The 22,167-nt window shown below is 48.9% G+C and overlaps 1 protein-coding gene across 5 annotated transcripts in view; it reads right to left on the bottom strand.

The window, feature by feature from the left end:
* Nucleotides 1–22,167, bottom strand: part of KIDINS220 (kinase D interacting substrate 220) — a 942,023-nt gene that overhangs the window by 531,727 nt on the left and 388,129 nt on the right. The window lies entirely within an intron of this gene.

Below are 22,167 nucleotides of genomic sequence, written 5' to 3'. Positions count from 1 at the left end.
CTGACCGTTATCTGAGTACACGACACGAGGCAAGCCGTACCGTGGGAAGAATTCACGAACCAACTGCCTGGCAGTGGTCGGAGCAGTGTAATCTGGGACTGGGTATGCTTCGGTCCAGCGGGACAGAGCACAAACAACTACAAGAACATATTTAAATCCTCGACAACGGTCCATCTGGATATAATCCATCTGGAGGACTTCAAAAGGGTGATCGGGGGGATGAAATCCACCTTGCTCTACAGGGACGCTTTTACCTGGATTGAACTGACAACAGATCATGCAAGTACGCACTTTCTGTTTTGCTGCTGCTCGTAAGTGTTTATTGTTCCAAAGATTTTGTAAACTGTCTAACATCGCTTTCTCTCCTAGATGTGCTGGACTATGTGCTGTACTAATCATGACTTGAACCATAGAGTCAGGGAGAAACCATGTAGGTTTTCCCTTCGTCATCCACCCTTGATCTGTCTGGATCCCTCCTAGTTCAATCCATTTCTTTATTTCTTCTGGGGTAGCATGTGTCTGAATATTGATAACATCTAGTGTGGGATCCCTGACTGTCATACAATGTGTCGGTCCGGTTGTCTTTGTCATGTCAATTGTCTGAGTGTGAGTCAATGCTGTATGTTTTGCTGTCTGATCTGCCAGGTCGTTACCCTGGGAAACAGAATCTGTGACTTTAGTATGTGCTTTACACTTCATGACGGATATGCCTGAAGGCAGATGTATTGCTTCTAACAGTGCTTGAATGAGGGGACCGTGTTGGATCTTGGCACCATGAGAGGTCAGAAAACCTCGTTCTTGCCATAACATGCCGAAGTCGTGTACAACTCCGAAAGCATAACGGGAATCAGTGTATATGTTGACATTTCTGTTCTTGGCTAGAATACAGGCTCGGGTCAGAGCAATAAGCTCTGCCGCTTGAGCGGACAATGTGTCAATACGATGTGTTTCCTTAACTTCGGTTTCAGTGGTCACTGCATACGCGGCCACTAATTCTCCTGTACTTGTTCTCATACATGAACCATCCACATAAAGTGTCAGGTCTGGATTTGTCAATGGAACATCTGTTAAGTCTCGTCGGGGCTTTGTTACGGCATTAATGATTTCTATGCAATCATGCGGGGCTGGATCTGTCATAATTGTAGGTAACAGTGTTGCGGGGTTCAGAATGCTGCAGCGTCTGATTTCTATGTGTGGCTGGAATAGTGTTAATTCGTAACCTGTCAGTCGTGCTATAGTCAAGTGTTGAGTCTGTGTTCTGTTTAAAAGAACCTCTACAGAGTGTGGAACTTGTACTGTTAACTGATGGCCTAGAACAATTGAATCGCTCTGTCTAATTGCTAGTGCTGTTGCTGCTACTGACTTTAAGCACGCAGGGAGTGCCTGGGCTACTGAATCCAATGTACTAGAAAAATAAGCGCAAGGCTTATGTGAACCTGCTTGATCTTGAGTGAGGACAGACAATGCTGTACCATCACGTTCTGTAACAAAAAGTGTAAACGGTTTGCTGTAACATGGTGTCGCTAAAACTGGTGCTTGGCATAATGCTTTCTTTAATTCCTCAAAGGCTTGTGTATGTTCCTGAGTCCAAGGGAGGACAGTCGAAGTTGCTGCCTCCTGCGTTGTTAACTGGATGAGTGGTTTAGCTAGAAATGCATATTGAGGAATCCATTGTCTGCAGTACGAGGTGAGGCCTATGAAGGCCCGCACTTCCTTTTGTGTCTGGGGTCGTGGCATATTTACAATTAACTGAATGCGATCGGGAGTGAGCTGTCTCCCCACTTTGGACAGCAAGTGACCCAAGTACACAACTTGCTGAACACAGAATTGCAGCTTCGAAGGAGACACCTTGTGTCCCTTGTCTGCCAGAAAATGTAGAACTGTCAGTGATGCTTGTTCACATTCGGGCTCACTTCGTGCGGTGATCAGTAGATCATCGACGTATTGCAGTAAAGCGGTGTTAACTGGCATTTGAATACAATCTAGTTGTCTTTTCAGTGCTTGACTATAGATGCTGGGGCTTTCTGTGAATCCTTGAGGTGCGCGGGAAAATTTGAAACTTCGTCCATTTAAACTGAATCCGAAGAGATACTGGCTCTCCGGATCAATAGGTACACTGAAGAAAGCGTTCTTGAGATCAATTACAGTAAAGAACGTTGCTTCTGAATCAATAGCAGTCAATAGAGAAGAGATATCGGGGACCACAGGGTACTGTGGTACAATACATTTGTTCAGTTCTCGAAGATCAATCACCAGCCGATATACTGGCGGTGCATTGGGGTCAGTACGTTTAAGAATTGGGATGATTGGTGAATTACAGGTATTGGAGTCGGTCTCTACGACCACTCCTTGGGCAATAAGCTCTTCAATGATTTCCAGTAAAGCCACTACAGCATCGGGTGGTAACTTGTATTGTCTGATTCGTGGTAGAATAACTCCTGTCTTGAGTGTAACACGGTATGGTGTGATATGCATACAACCTACATCAGTTGGGCCTTTTGCCCATAGGTGATCTGGTACATTTTTCAATCTGACATCGAATTCTCGCAACACATAGTGACCCTTGAAATCCCGTAGAAAGAGTCTAACTCCCTCCGGGGAACAGCATATTATAGCTCCTAGAGCCTTCAATGTTTTAATTCCTAACAGATTTTCTGGGCATGAGTTCGTAAGTAACAAATCTGTAACTCGTGATAATGGACCCACAGCCAAGGGTACTGGTTCCGATACTTCATTTACAATAGGCTGTCCTGAAAAACCAAGGGAAACATTCTGTGAGCCTGAGAGGGGTGCCCCTGGGACTTCATTATGACTGATTGTGGTGCGGCTTGCCCCTGTGTCAATTAAAAACTTTCTGTCTTTTCCCAATACGTGACTGTGTACATAAGGACCTTCTTGATCTACAGGAATTTCAATAAGAGGCAAGCCACCTTCCCTCTCTAGGCTGTTTCATGTATATCGTGGGTAATCTGGATATGCAGATTGGGCATACTGGTACATCTGTTGTGAAACTTGCTGAGTCGCGGCAATGGGCTGTGGTACTGCTACTGTCTGTGCGGTATGAGATGGGGCATGCATAGGCTGTGTATTCTGCATGGGCTGTACATTTTGTGAGGTCTGTTGCTGGACCTGATCTTGTCTAGGCGGATGCGGTCTTTCTTTAGTTTTCCCTGTTGCTATGTTATGTTTCAGAACTGGACATTCATGTATGTAGTGACCTGGCTGCTTGCAGTAATTGCACGTTCCTTTAACGGGAGCTGTAGTGTGACTTGTCTGGGTCCCACCCTTCCTTTGACCGTCGGCTGGGACCGTCTGAGCTACTAACATTTTCATCTTTGTGTCTTTCATGCGCTTCTGTTCCTGATCTTGTTCTTCTCTAATTCTGTTCTGATGATATTGGAGCATCTGTAACATCTGGGATGGCGTATTTGCCTGCCAAGTACTTTCAACTTTGTACACTCGGTTTTTAACTAATGGTAGGGAGTTCTCGACTAGTTTTGATACAAAAAGGTGTGGATATGATTCGCTACTTGGTTTTAGGCCACTATTAATAATGAAACATTTCTCGAATCTTGAATAGAAGTCACTAGTATCTTCATCATGTTTCTGTTTACAGGACGAGATGGCGTCCCAATCTTCCTTTCTAGTTGTCAATAATCTTGGCAGAACCTGTACTATTAAACCGGGTAATGCTTTAGTCTTTTCCCCAAGGCCTACCCCTGGGACACGTTTGCTTTCTTCGTCTTCTATTTCTGCCCATGCAATCTTTGTGTCCCCCACCTCCCATTCTTTTTCTTTTAATTTCTCGTAGATGCCCGTGGGCAACAGCACCTTCAACATTTTCATGATATCATCATACGTGTAATCCCCCATTAGTAACATGTCTTTAAGCTCTCTGTGAAAACCTGCAGGGTCTTTATCATGACACGGAACTAGTTTCTTCATTTCTAACAGTTCTAACTTAGTCAGTGGCGTGTGTACATATACACGTTTCAAGAGGTGATCCGCACCCATAACTGGGTGTACTTCTCGTAAGGGGTTCTGGCTTTCAATGCCACTCCCGCATTGCATGTGGTACATTTTCCTTTCCGGAGGCGGGGCGGGAACATATTCAGGGCTTATGAAAGTGTTATATTTATGACGTTGTTCTAGAATTATTTGTATTAACTTGGTACTGAAACCTCTCCATCTATCCATGAGTAGTGCTTCTAATGTTTCGTGTAAGGGACCTGGATCGGAATGTTGGTTTCTGTATTTCGTGAGGAGGTGCTGAATCATGTATACACCTGCTAATTTCTGTTCGTCTGGGGAAAGGTTCAGAAATGTCTGTGCTAAGGTATCATCATTATATATGTCTGGATTTTCGGCCCATAAGATGGCTGACCGGGCTAGTTCTTGTTCATCCATCGAATTGAGTACATGGTACCCCATTCTTTCTCGTAGTCTTTTATCAGTCTCCTGGAACTGATGTTCAGAAGAATTCGGGTTTGTTAAAGCAGAGAGAAAAACTCTCTTGCTTTCTGGACGGATACCTTTCCTAAGGTAAGTTCCCTTACCTACATACGCTATAGTATCTGTAGTCCTTTCTGGTACTTCAAGTTCTTCTTCCTCCTCGGAGGAAGCTTGTTCTTTCCCTTTTTGGTGTACTGCTATCACTGCTTTTCTAATTTTCTTGTACATACTGGCTATGCAAGCCCCCTTGTCATGTTTTCCTTCAGCTATATTTTGACCCCACTTGTTCAGTGCGTCTAATTCACTCTGATCTGTTCCGGGCCTGTCTCGTTCTCTTATTAGACAATTTATGAAAAATCGTAGTATCTGTGCTTGAACGTCAACTTTCTGTTTCTCCATGGCATCCTTGATACTGTCAGGGTCTTTCCCTGTCTGAACAAACTCATATATTCTATCTAGACGGTCCTTCATTCCTACATAGCATAGCAAGATATCAGTGGCAGATCTTAACCGTAGTGATGCCAATATCATAAGATCGTCTTTTCCGGGTACTGGATCATATCTACAAACTGAAATGTTTTCTTTTAATGCGTCAAGGCGGGGTGACCTGAACGTGAGAGGACTCTGCATATCTCTGAGATTGAATCTGGGTGTTAATGGCGGGGTCCGAAGACCCGCGGTCGCACCTCCTGAAGCGGATGCTTGGGCATTATCTCCCTGTGGAGTCTGTATCTGAACTTGAATTTGTCGTTTAGTAGGATCAGGTAGACTTTGTTTCGGTAGGTCAATTTTGGGTGCGGGAAGTGGCGGGGCTGGCGGAGCATGATCTGGGGGCGGGGTGCCACCCCCGTCCCTGTCAGGAGGCAAGGCACGAACAGGCAGATTGGCGTAAGCTGGTGCTACATCCTCTAGATAAGAATTTAGGAATATGTCTTTAGTAGTCTTATGCATTACTTTAGTTGGAACTAATGGCTGCGGTAAGTTTTTCGGTATTTCTGATAGGGCCTCAGGTGTACCCTCGGCCGCGAGATACATACCGTTTACGAGATTGTTTCGGGCACGGTCTATTTGTTCTGTTTTTACTCGGATCCCTTCAGTAACTAATTCATTTTCTTGGGCCTTGTCTGATTCTTTAAGTCTGTCTTCTCTACGGAGTTCTTTCTCAGCACGCTTGTGTGATTCCTTACGCCAAAATTCTATGGCGTCTTTCTGAGATTGTCTAGCTTTCTTTTTCCATAATGCTTCTTCTACCTTCATGATGCACTCGGCATCCCATGTTCCGGTAGCGGGCCATCTGTGTCTTTCGTCTAGATGCTTGGTATAGTCGGCCCATAATTCTAGATACAGTATGGCATCTATGCCATGTTTATGATACATAAAGTTACCTGGAGTGTCCCTAGGGGGAATAGGAATTTCTTCCTCCAGTATCCCTTTCCTAGTTCCTATCTGCTTTAACTTGTTGAAAAACGGCATCTTGTTTACCTATTACTGAATACTCAATCCTTACTACTTAATACTGGATACAGCTAGTTTATACAAGAAACACAATAATGCACATTAAACGGTCACATTCATACCACGACATTAATCACATAAAAAGACATTTGAGACATAGATGACTACCCCCTATACTGGATGTACTGCTAAACAGTACAGATACACTGGTGTAACAGTGCAGAAATTCAGAATACTAGATATACTGCTAAACAGTACAGATACACTGCCTAAAAACAGTGCAGACCGGACTTGTGTACCCAAACCCGTCTAGATACGTCCCAGCAATGGTACTCACCGGGAAGCACGGAAACAGAAGGCCTCGGAAAACTCGACTGGACTGGACTCGACTCGGCTCGACTTCGGAAAACTTCGGAAAACCGGTGGGCCTCTTGACACCTCGGACCTTGCTTCTTTCGGCTAGGCTCTGGTCGGGATCCTCCGCACTCCTCACCGCCTCGTCTGGGCACTGATCGCAGTCTTCGTCACCTCCGTGGGTCAGAGGGAGATGCAGGAAATCCTGCCGGTACGCGTAGGTTCCATCTAACTGATGGCAGGGGACATAGCTTGCAACGCACCAACCGGCGCGTGAGGTGGGGGAGGGGTCCCTGTTCGGGCGCCAAAATGTCGTAAATAATTAATTTACTCTCTTAATTTCTATGCAGGTAAGTACTTAATCAATAATAACTCAAATCGGAAAGAAAGAACCAGAGTCCGTGGTGTTAGAGTTCTTAAGGGTTTTATTCCTCAAAAAGGAATGGTCAGGACCATAATATCATGTTCTTCCTACCGCAGGGGTAGAAGAAGGGATAGAGCGCGCTACATTTTATTGACAGTACATAGCTTATATACTTAATTCATGTCATAAGAAACAGTATAGTAGGCGTAACAGCTGAGAGAAGACAAGATAACAGTATACACGTGTTACTAGTACGTAATCAGAAGGCGTGAACTAGAGGTGTGTGCTAGAAACGTCACGGATAGGTGTCACAAAGGGGTGGCACTAACAGAAATGTTGCAATGTCAGCAGAAATCGGAAGCTTGGATGCGCGCGCAGCTGCATGACGTGTAATTGGAGGGGTGCAGGGGACTTGACATTTACACTGACGGAAAGAGACAGAAGTCTGGCATGTCAGATCAACTTGTACTTCTATCATATCTGATATCTGATGTTTGGGAACCATATTATCTGGACGGAAAGGTCTCTAGGGCAGAAGCTATTCTATACTAACTGTGGATGCGTGTATAAGCGCCTAAGTGTCTGCATGAGAAGCGTGGGGGCACGGGGCCTTCCATGGAAGCATGGTAACAGAAGCTATGAATTACTTGCACTGAGACAGGTCGGCCCTTTGGCTCTGCAGCTGGGGAGGATGTTTACTGTAGCTAGTAGGCAGGAATGCATTTTCGAAGAGCGGAACAGATAACTCGAAGGTTATAGTCAGTCTTGGCAGAAAGCAGGCTGAGCTGAGCGCGATGGGCCGCGCTGGAAGTAAGTCAGAGTTCACGGGTACAGAGGCAGCCTGGGCTGAGGCTGTCAGAGTCAGAAGCCAGAAAAGAGGCTCGATGGCAGAAATTCAGGGCCTACTCCGCCAGAGCAGGAAAACATGTAAAGTACACTACAAAAAGACGGTGGCATAGCATACTTAGGAACGGGCCATTTAATCCATTCAGGGTGGATCTGAAAGAGGACAAGTTAACGTTGGACGCAAATGTATTTGCGTCTTCATAGCTGACACAGGAGGGAAGTTACATGCACTTTAAGCTGGTACATGGAGTCGGTGGGGTACACGCTAGGGAACACAACTTGACCATAAAATTTATATTTCCACAGCGTTCAGGGAACCTGCCAGGTGTTGAACCACCAGGGTCACGCCCTGATGTTCCAGCCACTGCCAGAGGCGCAGAGGCTCCTGGCATAGGGTCCACGACCCCACCCGCCCTGTTTGTTGCAGTACCACATGGCGGTGGTGTTGTCCGTGAACACCTGCACTACACTCCCCCGGACAGAGGGGAGGAATGCCTTCAGTGCAAGCCGGATCGCCCGCAGCTCCAGAAGGTTGATGTGGAGCTGGGACTCCGTCGGAGACCAGAGGCCTCTGATCTCCGCCTCTCCCATGTGGCCCCCCCAGCCCTGGAGGGACGCGTCTGCTGTCACAACTACGAGCTCCGGTTGGGGTAGGGAGAGAGATCTGCCGCTGACCCAATCGTGGTCCGTGAGCCACCACTGCAACTGTCTTGCAGTGCCCTCCGAGATCAAGACATGGTCGGACAAGTTGCCCTGATGCTGGGCCACTGAAACTTTAGGTCCCACTGCAGAACCCGCATCCGCCACCGGGCGTCATGCACCAGAAGGATGCAGGAGGCCATCAGCCCCAGAAGCCGCAGCGTCAACCTGAACGAGATCCGGGATAAAGCTGTCCGGGAGGCTAAACCCGAAACCGCGCGGAGTCTAGAACCCATCCGAGGAAGAGGAGCTTCTGAGAGGGACACAGGTGTGACTTCGGCACTTTGATGGAGAACCCCAGCAGGTGCAGGACGTCGAACGTAGTCTGGAGGTGGTTGACGACCGTCTGGGGCGAGCCCGCCTTCAACAACCAGTCGTCGATGTATGGGGAAGACTGAAACCCCTATCCTGCGTAGTTGAGCTGCGACCACCGCCATCACTTTCGTGAACACCCGTGGGGTGCTGGTAAGGCCGAAGGGGAGCACGGTAAACTGAAAGTGCTCGTGGCCTACCGTGAGCAGCAGGTAACGCCGTTGGGCCGGCAGGACGGGGATGTGAAAATAAGCGTCCTGCAAGTCCAATGCTACCATCGAGTCTCGAGGGTCTATGGCCGCTAAGACCTGAGCCAATGTCAGCATCTTGAACTTCTCCTTCCGGAGAAAGCCGTTGACGTTCTGTAGGTCCAAGATAGGGCGTAGGCCCCATTTGCCCTTCTTGGGTACCAGAAAGTAGTGGGAGTAACAACCACACCCTACTTCTGGCCCAGGAACGCGCTCGATGGCACCCTTGGACAAGAGGGCCATAACTTCCTCCTGCAGAAGTTTCAAGTGATCCCCCGACACGCGGTGGTACTGCGGTGGCATGGCTGGAGGGGACGTCTCGAAGGGGAGGGAGTAGCCCCTTCGGACGATTTGCAGCACCCACCTGTCCGATGTGACAGTGTGTCAGTGGTGGTGGTGATGGCGAACCCTGCCCCACACTGGGGTCACATTGGCCTGAAAGCTCGGACTAGGAGGGTTTCGAGGCGGATGTTGCAGAGGTAGGTTTGGACTGGCCTCGCCGTTGTCCCCAACCGCCGCCACGGTGGTTCCCACGTCCGCCACCGCGCTGGGTGGTAGTCTGCGGCCCGTGTCTGGCTGGACGTGTGGGGGCGCCTCCTCCTTGTCCACGAAAGGAGCCAAAGGCAGCCGTTTGCTGGCGTGGGGCCGAGAGGCCCAAGGACTTGGCCGTAGCCCTGGAGTCCTTAAAGCGCTCAAGCGCATGGTCTGCCTTGTCGCCAAAGAGGCGGCGGCCATCGAATGGCATGTCCATAAGTGTGTTTTGGACATCAGCCGAGAAGTTGGTGGACCTCAACCAGGCGTAGCGTCGAATCGCCACCATCGTTGCCATCGCTCTGCCTAGTGAGTCAGTAGGGTCCAGCCCACACCGGATGGAATAACGCGCCGCATCTCGACCCTCCACAAGGGCTTGGCTGAGTTTAGCCCGAACCTACACCGGGCACTCTGGCAGCACGTCCGCGACCGTATCCCACAGAGAGTGGGTGTAGCGGCCTAAGAGGCATGCAGTGTTGACTGACCGCAATCCTGAACTCAGGGAGAATACTTTCGGTGGTCGGTGGTGCCTGGCCGCGTTCCAATCCACAGGCTGACCTGTAGCGGGCTTGGACCAAGTGCCCAGAAGAGCGTCTGATGAGGCCTCATTAAAAGGCAGCAGAGGCTCGGCCGAGCTTGACTGCGGTTTAAGGATCTCAGTGGGGAGGTTAGTCCTCACGGCCCGCGACAGGGAGCTCAAGGCCCAAGGCCTTGGCCGCCCTCATCAGCACCACGCTATAAGCAGCTCCCTCCTCCGTAGCCACGCTAGGAGGGGAGACAAAACCAGTGTCAGGCGAATTGTCCAGACCACTGGCTTCCCCAAGCTCTCCTGTGCAATCCATAGAAGACTGACACTCACTTGCCAGAGGGTCCTCAGACCCCTCCCAATCCCCCTCGTCACCCATCGCCTGGTACTGAGGCTCAAAGGATGGGGCCAGGTCATAGAAATAGAAATCTCCAAACTGCGTCGGATACGGCGCCGAGCAGCGCCGCTCCGACACCGGACCAGAATCGAGGGTAGGACCAGGGACGGGGTCGTCCTGGGACGGCGCCGGGGGCGACACCCTTGGGGCCGGCGCCGGCAAGGTAGTGAGGTCGACCAGCGGCGACCCGGATCTGGAGCCGGATCCAGTGGGGCCCTGCGGCGGGGGACCGAAGTCGCCGACGGCTCCGGGGCCCAAGCACCCGACGGCGCCGAATCACCCGGCCCGCTGGGGGACCCAGTCGGGCCGCTTGGCCCGAAGGCGCTGCGGAACCCGACGGAGGAGTGAGCGACCTCATGGCCGAGAGGAAGGCCTCGATCTCCTCCGGCGTCGCGTGCTGCCCAGGGACCGGCGGTTATGGAGCAGGCCGTGATGCCCACGGCGCCGCGTGGGCATCACGCTATAAGCAGCTCCCTCCTCCGTAGCCACGCTAGGAGGGGAGACAAAACCAGTGTCAGGCGAATTGTCCAGACCACTGGCTTCCCCAAGCTCTCCTGTGCAATCCATAGAAGACTGACACTCACTTGCCAGAGGGTCCTCAGACCCCTCCCAATCCCCCTCGTCACCCATCGCCTGGTACTGAGGCTCAAAGGATGGGGCCAGGTCATAGAAATAGAAATCTCCAAACTGCGTCGGATACGGCGCCGAGCAGCGCCGCTCCGACACCGGACCAGAATCGAGGGTAGGACCAGGGACGGGGTCGTCCTGGGACGGCGCCGGGGGCGACACCCTTGGGGCCGGCGCCGGCAAGGTAGTGAGGTCGACCAGCGGCGACCCGGATCTGGAGCCGGATCCAGTGGGGCCCTGCGGCGGGGGACCGAAGTCGCCGACGGCTCCGGGGCCCAAGCACCCGACGGCGCCGAATCACCCGGCCCGCTGGGGGACCCAGTCGGGCCGCTTGGCCCGAAGGCGCTGCGGAACCCGACGGAGGAGTGAGCGACCTCATGGCCGAGAGGAAGGCCTCGATCTCCTCCGGCGTCGCGTGCTGCCCAGGGACCGGCGGTTATGGAGCAGGCCGTGATGCCCACGGCGCCGCGTGGGCGGTGTCGCCCGAACCCCCGGCCGCATTGCGCGAGCGTCGGGGGAGTCAGAAGAGCGATGTTGCCTCGTCGACTTCTTGTTCCTCTTACCTGAGGACTTCGAGCCCGAAGACCGATGACAACTCCCGGAACTGTGGTGACTCCGGCCCAGCGACCGGTCCTTCGACCTCCTTTCAGACAGGGACCTCGAGCCGCGCGGGCGGACTGCCGATGCTCGAGTCGCTTACGGGACCGCTCCCGTCTAGCTTTAGACGTCAGGGCCCGGCAGTCTGAGCAGGACTTGTCGTCGTGGTCCGGGCCTAGACAGTGCAGGCACCGGCGATGGAGGTCGGTAACCGACATCAGTAGGTTGCAGTCGGCGCATGGCTTGAACCCAGGCATCCCTACCGGTACAGTCGGAGTCGAGAGACTTTGGAAGTAGATCAAAAGGATCGTAAAAAGTTAGTCAAAAATTGACTAGGGTACAACTTTTTCCGGATCTGCGCTTGCTGGCGCGGAAAAAAGAAGAACTGACATCAGCGCGCGGAGGCGGCGTCTAAGTACTCCGACGACGTCACGACGGCGGCGGAGCCGCGGACGACGCCTACCGACGCGCATGGGTACTGCTACGCAAAAAAATTCCGGATCCAGTCTGACGCCTGGGGATATTCTAAGGTAAGGAATCTACCACTAACGTGTCTCTTTCAGATATTGTGGACCGCAATCCTTTCCTCACTGTTTACAACCCGCACTAAACTCCATCAAGTGCCCGACAACCGGAAAGGTTTAAAATTGCACCCAATTTTTAAAAAGCATTTACAATGCAATAGGTCTCTCCTTCGAAAAAGTTAGAGCTATTGGCATTGTAAATGACAAACTTTTTATTTATGGGTTGGTTTTGAAAACAGATAAATAAATGGCATTGTCATTTACAATGCCAATAGCTTAATCTCTCGCAAATGCGAGACCTATTTGCACACACACACGCTCTGAGTTGCAAGGTCCGTATTACCCATGTGGGCTACAAAACCCTCATGGGCTGATACCCTCACATGTGCGGGGGGAGGGGTGTCTGTTGGGATACTGCCGGTCTGGTCCCATGACCTCCATGACAGAGCTGGCTGTTATAGCAAGTGGAGAGTGTAAATTGTGGCCAAACAACACGTTTGCGTCAAAAAGAGAACCAATCCATAATACAAGACAATTGTTTGTGCCCAATCCGCCTCATTCTCTGTAAGCACCCTTTGCCACCTCACAGCAGTACCAGAACTACCCTGCCCTGCGCCCCAACAAGACTACAAAGCATGTTTGTGTAACACCGACTGTGGAGCAAGACAGCACTACTTGTGAACGTGTCCTATCCCTTGAACCCGTCTGAATATGCAATTGGTGGATAACGGAGCCCGATTCTACTCCTAAATGTTGTGCCTCACCTACCTCGATCCGAGGCAAGAAGGTTACTCACTAAGCATCTGCTCCCAGGGGTGCGCCCGATAACCAAAACTATCCGAACTGGCAAAACGACGAAAACAAAGGTAGATTCTGCTCTTTCAAAAACAACCGCCCAGGAATATGTCCGGGTGTGTATTCAAACCTCGGATCTGTCCGAATATGCAAGACGAATAAAAAGAGCCTGATGCTGCTGATTTACAAACAACACCCCTCCCTTCTCTGCTGTACCCTCCTTTACCCAACACACATTTTGTCATCTAATAGTGTGTGTGCCCGAACCACGAAACTCTCCAAATGTCCCAGGCGAACAAAGGGAGCCCTATTCTGTTATTTTAAAGGCAGCCTTCCTTCCTACTCTCATGCACCCTCCTGCCCCTAACAAGAGTGCCACATATTTGCACATGAGGTGTTTTTCCAGATCCCGAGCTATCCGAATGTGCAAGACGAACATACGAAGCCCGATTCTGCTCTTTCAAAGGTGACCGTCCTTCCTTCTGCCCTGTATCTTCATGCCCCCTCCATCCCTGCAAGATGTTACTTTCGAAAAGTGCCGCATATCTGCATCTGGGGTGTGTGCTCAAACCCAGAAACCACCAGAATCCGCAAGATGAACAAACGGAGCCCGATTCCACTCTTTTAGAGATAACCCCCTCCGCTCATGTGCCTCCCCGATGCCCTTTAACACAGCAAAATGTTAATCTCTCCTGTGCCGCATATCTGCCTCTGATGTGTGTGCCTGAACCCCGGAACTATCCGAGTGACGAACAAACGGAGACCGAGTTTGCTCTTTAAAAGAAAACTCCCTTGCTCCTGTCCAGTACCCCCCTGCCCCTCCAACCCAACAAGATGTTACTCTCCACGAGTTCCACATATCTGCATTTGGGGTGTGTGCTCAAAGCCCGAAACCATCCGAATGCGAACCAACCGGTTCCGGGTCTGCTCTTTTAAAGAAAACTCCCTACTGTCCTGTACCCTCCTGCCCCTTCAAACTAACAAGATGTTACACTCTACGAGTGCCGCATATCTGCATCTGGGGTGTGTGCTAGAAACCCGATATTATCCGAATGACGGAAGAACGGAGCCTGAGCCTGCACTTTTAAAGGAAACTCCCTTCCTCCTGTCCTGTAGCCTCCCACCCCTTCAACATAACAAGATATTACACTCTAGAAGTGCTGCATATCTGCATCTGGGGTGTGTGCTGGAACCCCAAAATTATCCGAAAGGAGGAAGAACTGAGCCTGAGTCTTCTCTTTTAAAGAAAACTCCCTTCCTCTTGTCCTGTAGCCTCCCGCCCCTTCTGCCTAACAAGATGTTCCTCTCTACGAGTGCCGCATATCTGCATCTGGGGTATGTGTTCGAACGCAAAAGCACTGGAACTCACAAGACGATAACCACCTTCCTTCTTGTTCTGTACCCTCCTGCTTCCCTTTAACTCAGCAAAATTCTATTCTGTGCAAGTGCCACATATCTGCATCAGGATCTAACCCCAAAACTATCCAAATGACGAACTAACAGCCCGATTCTGCTCTTTTAAAGAAAAACCCCTCCCTCCTGACCAGGACCCTCCTGCCCTTTCAGGCCACCAAGATGTTACTCTGTAAGCGTTCCACATAATTGCATCTGGGGAACCCAGAAAACACTTGTCTCCATAAAAAGAGGAATGATTCTGCTCTTTTAAAGACAATCGCCCTTCCCTTCCCTTCCCTGTACCCTCTGGCCCTTAAAGCCAGCAAGATGTTACTCTCTACGCGTTCCGCATAATTGTATCTGGGCTGTGTGCTTGAACTCAGAATGTAAATGTAAATGTATTTATATAGCGCAAACCGCCCACATCGCAGGCATCTAAGCGCTTGCTTAGGGAACCCGTCCTGGTATTCCCCTGTGAGATAACCCCGGCAGGGTATCCACAAGGTGAAAGCCAGGCATCCCGCCGCGAGGGGCCGTTGTGGAGATTAAGCAAGCTATTGCCCAGAGTCGCAGAGTGTGAACCCGTGAGTCGAGTAGGCACCGGAGCGAGAATTATCGAGTCCGTGGAATTATTGAGCCCAAGCCCCGTCGAGGCGGGGAATTGAACCCTGGTCCAGGGCCGATCTCATCTTCCGGGTCTGCCGCCTCTAACCCCTGAGCCACACTTCTCCACTAACGGAGCCCGATTCTGCTCTTTTAAAGATAACCTCCGCCCTTTCCAGTCCATAACGTGTACCAGTAGTAGTGAATAGTGGGCACCGGCACTCATTTTTGGGGACCAGAACTCATTTTTCTTTCATCAGATTTTGAAGCAGAACAAGAGGAAGAAAGTCAACGAGGAGGAAAGACAGGTGAAGAGATAGAAAGGAAAACAATGACAAAGGGATGACGCGGGGATGAAAAAACATGCAAATGAGAACTAAAGGGAGAGAGAGGTGGATGAAGGAGGGATGAGGAAGAAGTGAAACCGGGCTGGGTTAGCATCCAACAATCAGCAGCATCGGGGGCGGACTCCCAAGTAAAACGTTTGCCCCAGCACTTATAATTTTACAAATTGAGCACTGTCTTGCCACCCTACCACCGCCCTTTTCCAAGAATGTTATTCTTTAAGAGTGACACACATCTGCATTTGGGGTGTTTGCTAAAAACCCTAAGTACCGAAAAGACGGTAGAACCAGCATGAGGCCCAGTGCAGGTGGCAGTTACTCCCTAGGCATGCCATGCGCCTGGGGTGTCCGAACCCCGACATTGCCCGGGTTTACAGGGCCTCACCCTAGCTCGCACACTCCACCTACACGCCGAGAGTACAGCATGGCACGGTCTGTGGGTGCGATTGAGCACCCCCCCCACACACCCAGCTGCTAGTATTTAGGAAGGGCACATTGGCTCTCACCCTTCCAACCACCAACCACCCTTCACTGCCCCTTCCGCCCGCCCATCTGTCTTGTACTGGCCTTTTGTCAGCCCTCAAACAAGGATCCCAAAGCCGGAGTATGTCACGCATTAGGAGTACACTATGGCCGCAGTACATGAGTGACCCCGAACCTCCGAAACTGTCCAGATCTGCAGGGGGGTCTTGACGTTGCCGTGTCACATATATCCCGCACCTCCCTGTTGCACACTCCCGTCTGCCCGTATAGCGCAATGGGACAGTCGCACACTAAGATTGTGGCATGGCGGTCATTGATCTGTGAGGGTCCTGATGCACGGAATCATCCGATGTAGCAGGATTTACAAACTTTGTATTGTCCTGACCCACCGGTTCCAACTCCAAGCCATCGGCGCCAACTGTCCTGCAGCGGTCTTCCACAAGTGCAAGGGGAGCAGAAACGGGATGACATGGTACGGCGACCCTAGACAGCAAAGAGTGGAGTTCGCAGGAGACCCCGAGTGGGTTTTCCCCGTCGTTTCAACGGGGGAGCCGGCCATTCTAGAAGGCACCCCGTGGCCAGTTTGAACATTGTTACAATATTTGGTCAAAGGAAAAGAACATAAAAACATTATTTGCAAAGAGGAAGAGTTCTTATTGGCAATCGCTTCCCCCAGAAACACTCCTAAACGAGCTCACAGTATAAAAAAAACATATCAATCCCGCAGAGAACCGGTCCCCGTGTTCTGTATCGCCCCCTTCCACGATAGGACACAAACCTAGCAGTGTACAAGTATATTCCACTATAAAGACTCCAGGGGCGTGTTGCTGGGCTCAGCATAAACGATAAACAGGGTGAAACCTGCCCTGCACCCTGGCTGCCTCCTCGCCCCTGTGCCCACCCCTGTCAGACCTCTTCCTGCTGTTACACGACGGGCTGTTCTGTAACACGCAGCCAGCAGCAGTCTAAACCCGGCAGAGCAGACACAGGGGAAAAGTGGCTGCTCCCACGGCTCCATTCCGGAGAAATCACATCGAGTCAAAGCTATGTTCCTGCCCTAAGAGCACCTGTCCACCTGTCTTGTACCCACATCACCCGCGAATATACCAAAATGAAAGAAATAGATGTTTTTTCTATTTCTTTCATTTTGGCATAATTGCGGCACCCGCGGTTTACTTGTAACATTTTAAAAGTAAAGCACGGGTGCCATGATTATACTAAAATGAAAGAAATTTCTCTTTTAGAGCCGTCCCACTTGGAAGGGTCTGGCATGACTTCCTGCTGGAGTAAAAGGTTTCTTATCTTCTTTATGGGGCCATCTTTTTCGGCCCATAAAGAAGATTAGAAACTTTTTACCACAGCAGTAAATCAAGGAAGCCAGTCCAAGTGGGATGGCTTCAAAAGAGAAAAGAGTACGTCACTAACACCTCTTTTCCAATGGCTGGCCACCGTTTAGCATGAACGGTGACGCCAGCCAATGGAATAGAGGGGCGGGGCATAACCTCGCTAGTGAAACTTACTCTAACTCATCAAATCTCGCCAGCGAGACTGCGCATGTGCGCAGTCTACGCTAGCCGAGACCTATAAAGGGCGACAGACAGAATCCCTGCAATTATCGGCTGATAGCCTGACTGGACATCGAGGCTAAGACCTACGCAGCTGCACTCTTAAAAGATCAAGTGGCTTGGGCAACAACAAACACAATAATTCCCTACTGCCAAACTGGCTTTAGACCAAATTCCTCCACACTGGATACAATTCACCTTATCCTATCTTGTCCACTAGGCAAAACACCAGAAGACATTAGCGCTCTACGCCTGCTTTGTGGACTATTCATCTGCTTTCAATCTGGTGGACAGAGGTATCTTATGGAGAAAACTTCAGGCGTGGAGTATTTCCAGCAGCCTCCTCAACGCCATCATATCGCTATACACACCTACCTGGTGAGGGTCAAGTTGTTAGACACTTTGTTAACCAAGAAGATTAATACCAACCAAGGGCTAAAGCAAGGGTGTGTCCTTGCTCCAATGTTGTTTAATTTATATACAGCGGATATTTCCCGGGCACTTCTCAACGCTAATCTAATCTCTCCAAAAATCGACAATACAAAGATCACAATATTGCAATACGCGGATGACATCGTCCTCCTGGACAACTCAGAAATAGGACTGCAGAGAGCATTAAATTCCCTTCACTTATACAATAGCGTAAACAAGATGAAAGTAAATGAAGCCAAAACAAAGGTTCTATCCTTTGGAAGAACGCTACAAAAAATAAATAATAACTGGTACCTGGGTCCTATAAAAATCTCTGGAGCCAAATCTTATAACTATCTGGGCACATGGTTTTCTGCAAACGGTGCATCAACAATACACAAGCGTCATTTAAAGAACAAGACAGCATTAGTAATTACAAGACTTTGTCAACTATATACAGCCCATAAAAGCCCCTCCTCAGCGCCAATTAGAAAGGTGCTTAGGGCAGTATTACCATCCGCAATTACCTACGGCAGCGAGGCATTTCCAGGTCAACTCACCAAAACCATCGGAAAATTACACCTAAAAATATGAGACTTGAATTTGGCCTGGAGGGCATCGTATGGTCTAGTATGGGGTCTTTTATTAAGTACTACCATAGATGCATTATGGCAATGCCGGGCACTTTGAAATTCACTTTGCAAGACATTTTCAAATTTAAAATCAACCTGTGGTCCACTTACTTAAGGACGGCAGTAGAAACTTTACAAATCAACCTGACCACTCTAATCACTTCTTTCACTTACGTCCACTGCAATAAAAAGTATAATGAGAAAAACAGAATAAACTACTTTCGAAGACCATGGACCTGCAAAAAATGTATTCTACATCGCCATTAAGGGCCCTGGCAGCGTCATACAACAATGAAATTAAATTACATTAAATTAATTTGCACTTGTAAAGCGCACTTATACCCCAACTGGGGTTTCCTGGCGCTGTACGCATACCGCTGTGGAACCCTTCCTGGCTTTTCCCTGTGAAATGTCCACTCCTGGGCACCCCCAAGTTGAAGCCAGGCATCCCAGCGCTGTTGGGGCCGTTGTGGAGATTAAGCAAGCTATTGCCCAGAGTTGCAGAGTGGGACCCATGATTAGAATAGGCACTGAGGCGAGAATTATCAGGTCCAAAGAAATTGAGCCCAAGGCCCGCCGAGGCGGGAATTGAACCCTGGTCCCAGGCCAGACCTCTGCATCAGGGTCTGCCGCTCTAACCATTGAGCCACACTTCTTCACAATGACAGCCAAGTTGGACTTAGGGCGCAAACTTACCTTAACTGCAAAATAGGGAAAGCGTGCCTGGCAAAAATCTTGGCAGTAAGGATGCTGGCATTACAAATCAAAGACTTTATTCCTAACTGGCCGCTGCTCTCTAAAGCAGTCAAGTGTAGAATCTCTGGCTACAAATCGGAAACTCTTCTCATCTACTGTGCAGCTGTCCGACGTTGCTCGACTGCCGGCGAACCTTATTAACGCCACTCTTCTTAGTTCATGGTATAAGAACATGCAACCATGCAATGAACTGGATTTTTAGCACCATGGTCTCCCTCGAAGTGGCAAGAACAGGCACATTTTCAAAGCAGTGCAGGACTTCCTTAAAAACTCCCAACAAAGCACTGAAATGATCATGAACTGTTAACTCTTAGCTCTTGGATCACGGACATTGATGCACAGTAGAGTTTGACCTCGCTGTAATTGAGTTATCTTTTTAGTTGAAACTTTTAATCCATTTTATGGTGGATTTTTAACTAATTTTTATTCATTATTTCCATAACAGATAAGGGAAAGGGAAGAAGGTAGAGAGAAAGCCTATACACCAAGAGTTTTCTTTTTTCGGGCAAAACAAGCCATCTACACTATACGGTCTTGTAAGGAACCATTATTCTCTTCTGCCTTTGCATAATCATGTTTCTTCTTTTTAAATGTTTTCTATTGTCATGGTTTTAAGTAATCTACACAATATACTTCGTATTGACTATTGACTATTTCCCATATCAATGGAATTTACCCTAGAGGAGGTCTGGGAGGCCATTATGAAGTCTACATCCAATAAGGTCCCAGGTCCCAATGGGGTCTGTACAAATCCTTCCTGGAATTCTGGGCCCTATTATTATGTGATTGTTTTAGTGCCTTCTCCAATATTGGGCTTCGCCTTTCATGGCATACAGCTACTATTGTGCCTATTTTTAAAAAGGGAGACCCTCAGTCTCCAACCCGTTTTCAGCCGATGTCCCTGCTGGACTCTGTGGTAAATACTGCATGGAGGGTTGTACTGAAGCGCCTTATGTCTTGGGTCAGGGAGACGAACATGCTGTTGAAGGTACAGTATGGCTTCTGGGAGGGTCTAGGCATGATAGAGCATTGTCTGAACCTACACCTGCTCATCAGCAAGTATACCATCGCTAGGCAGTGCTCCATCTGCCTGGTCTTCATGGACCTATCTAGTACTTTTTAACAGAGTGGTAAGATCACAATTATGGGTCATATTGATTGATTTGGGGGAGGATCAAGGGCCTCTTCAGTTTATGAGGGCTTTGCACTAGGACCTTTTGGCATCTGTTAGGTTTGGCCCTGCTTGCCACAGCACTTCTAGCTTTACGCTGGGGAAGGGCGTACACCAGGGCTGCATCCTGGCTCACATTTCATTTTTACTGTATATTAACCCCTTTAGTGCTAAGGCAATTATTGAGTTATTATATAATTTCCATTGAAATGAATGGGCAGTGCATGACGAGTTACCCTTGTCATTAGCATCCAATTGGTTAATAGCCTTGGCACCGCCCTTTCGCTTGCATTATGGATGTCCCCCAAAGTCGACAAAAAACACTTTCCCGCACTACTCTATGAGAATAATGCTGTTTTACTCGGAAGAACTTTTAAGAGCCTTAACATCCTGTTCCAGGATTTTGTTAGTTGCATGGGGTCTCTGGGCCTTGCTATTAATCACTCTAAGTGAAAATTGCAAAAACACAGTTGATGGACAGAATGTAGAACAATGTCATACATTCACCCCAGTACAAGGATCTGGGCCTAAATCCATCGTTTTTTTTGCACTCCACACCACCCTGGGTTAGACACTGGCTATATACAAATCAGCTCTGACCCTGTGCCTCATGGGAACAGTCCTATCCGAACTACCAAGCCATGTCTTTCCCAGACCGGAATCAAGCATCCAAGGACCGGTTTCTAGCTATCAGCCTTCATCAGCCTGGATAGCTTGACTCCAGTGGTCTGGGAAAGACATGGCTTGGTAGTTCGGACTGGACTGTTCCCATGAGGCACAGGGTCAGAGCTGATTTGCATATAGCCAGTGTTTAACCCAGGGTGGTGTGGAGTGCAAAAAAACGATGGATTTAGGCCCAGATCCTTGTACTGGGGTGAATGTAGGACATTGTTCTACATTCTGTCCATCAACTGTGTTTTTTGCATTAATCACTCTAAAACTTATAGTATGGTCTGTGGCCATAAATTACTGAAGATGGAGAGTGTATACTTTCATGGCCATCCCGTTGCCTCTACACAAGACTTCTCGTATTAAGGCGGTCTTTGATGCCAGGGAAACCTGGGGATCCTGTAAGCTTAAAGCTTCCCAAAGGTTTTCTAGTGCGAATGAATATATTTATAATCTAGCCTAGTGTACTGGTAGAAAGTCAATGGTCTACAAAAAAGAAGGGTACGAAGTTTCTATGCGCTATATTAACCACCCAAACAGGTATACGTACTACAGGTAGTGAGGAGGCGGGGGATTCCTCCTGTCGGAACTAAGGCCCTCACACACCCAACAAGCTAGATGTCATGCTTCATCATATGGGCCTGCTCCTCGTTGGGCCGGCGCTGCAATGCCCGACGGGCACCCTTAAAGTGGCTATTTATCGGAGATCTTCTATTCCTCACTGTATGGGTGCCATGGGAGTGAGGGACCTATGTGAGTGTAGATGTGCAAAGTGAATGGTAAAACAGGTAAGGGAGTCTTCTGTGGTACATTTTATTCTGAGAGGGCCCCAACGATTTAAAAGTCAAGAGGGAGGGGTGACTATTTTGTCATAATGTGACAAAAATTGCACTCACCTCCCAGATGTTCGACATGTTTCTCGCCACATGTTGTCAAAAAATTATCAATGGCGATTCTTCAGGACCGGGTGAATAATAAAAACTATCTAAACATGTGTGGCAAGGTGTAAAGCTACCTACCACTCCACTGCCATAGATGAGACAGTATTCAATACCTAAATAGGTTGCCTCTTTCCTCATGGGTAGTAGCCTAAGGGGAACAACTAGTGGTAGGTATTATCGTATCTTAGCTGTAAAGTAAAACAATAATAACTTGATACAGAAAAAGCAGTTACATAACATAATACGCAAATATTTAAATTATGTGACTCAAAGCACAAAACAGCAATTGCCTGGATTTTGAAGCACAATTACCCAAACTGTTTGTAACATAAATATACACAAGTAATTCATACTCTTTTGGAATTCCATTCCATACAAGTTCAGATCACTATTTGTTTGGGGTGTCAACAACTTGTTCTAGTCTAAAACCAAAATGGTAATGAGATATTTTAACCCTAGACTAGCTAAAA

This window comes from Lissotriton vulgaris, chromosome 6 (assembly GCF_964263255.1).
Source record: "Lissotriton vulgaris chromosome 6, aLisVul1.2, whole genome shotgun sequence".
Taxonomy (NCBI): Eukaryota; Metazoa; Chordata; class Amphibia; order Caudata; family Salamandridae; genus Lissotriton; species Lissotriton vulgaris.
The sequence above is the reverse complement of the archived record's forward strand: the minus strand, read 5'-3'. Positions and strand labels throughout refer to the sequence as shown.